Source organism: Perca fluviatilis, chromosome 9, assembly GCF_010015445.1.
Source record: "Perca fluviatilis chromosome 9, GENO_Pfluv_1.0, whole genome shotgun sequence".
Lineage (NCBI taxonomy): Eukaryota > Metazoa > Chordata > Actinopteri > Perciformes > Percidae > Perca > Perca fluviatilis.
Window position 1 is genome coordinate 28,316,977 of NC_053120.1, and position 1,253 is coordinate 28,318,229.

The window sequence follows — 1,253 nt, forward strand, 5'->3', positions numbered from 1 at the left end:
CATTTTGTACCCTCTGGACACCTTCGAAAGGTGAAAAATGTCCACGCCACAAAAACTGTTATTAAATCATCATATATCAATATTTTTTTCTGCTTTTTTTTCATGAATCACTTAAACAACTTCTTACCTAATCAAATCCACCAAACATTCAATCATTTTCAGGATTTTAACCCTTTAAATGCCAGTTTATGTATTTGAAGTATGTCATTTTTTATAAAAAAAACCACAAAAAATGATTTTTTTCCCATATAATGAATAATATGTAGATGGGGCTTTGGTGGTGATTAGAGGCTTGGATATGTCAAAGATAAGCAACAAAACTGATTTGATTGCATTAGTATTTTTTATGTAATTCCAGATACTCCCTCTGGACACCTTCGAGGCAAAAAGGGCCCCATTGACTTCCATTATAACCACATGTTTTGATCTCACTGCCTTTACAGTATAAAACCATGCATTCTGTAATGTCAGCATTTCATTTGGAAGAAAACTAGTCATATTTGACATTTTTACAGTATTTCACCAGATTCAACCATTTTGCCCTTGTAGGCCGATGCATGAAATTATAGTTATATTATGGAGCTGTGTGTGTGTGTGTGTGTGTATGTGTGTTTGTGTGTATGTGTGTGTGACCACCCAAGAGGCCACCCGTGTTACATAACATTTCCTTATTGGGGCCTTTGCCCCCAGCCTCCTCCACTCCTCACTCAGATAACATGAGAAAACACCATCTTCCTGTTTGCAGGAGCACATTGATTTTACAGAGGTCCTTTTGAAATATACTACTTATGATGATTCTTCTCTTTGAACATAAGGACTTTGAGCTTGTTGAGCTTTGTAGTGTTACTCCTGACAGATGTGGTTTCCACCTGGACCCTGGGCTGTGCCTTTTCTTGGAAATGTCTTCACAGGAGTTGATTTAACAAAAATTGAGAATGGGAGGTGACCTGTAATACAGCTTTATTTTCCAAGAGTAGAGAAGAGTCGATCTTTAATATCCAATGGGCAGGGTGCAAAATTATCTTTTTTGTCCACCAGCCAAATGGCTGCTGAATGAAATTGTAACAGCTACTTAATAGATAACCATTGTTTTTTGGCTGGTAAGTGTGGTAAATCTACCAGCCACTTGCATTTTCTACCAGCATTTGGCTGGTGTATGGCAAATTGGTTTACAAAAAGTAGCCTTGTCAACATGATTCAATTCAATTTTATTTATTGTATCAAGTCATAACAACAGTTATCTTAAGACACTT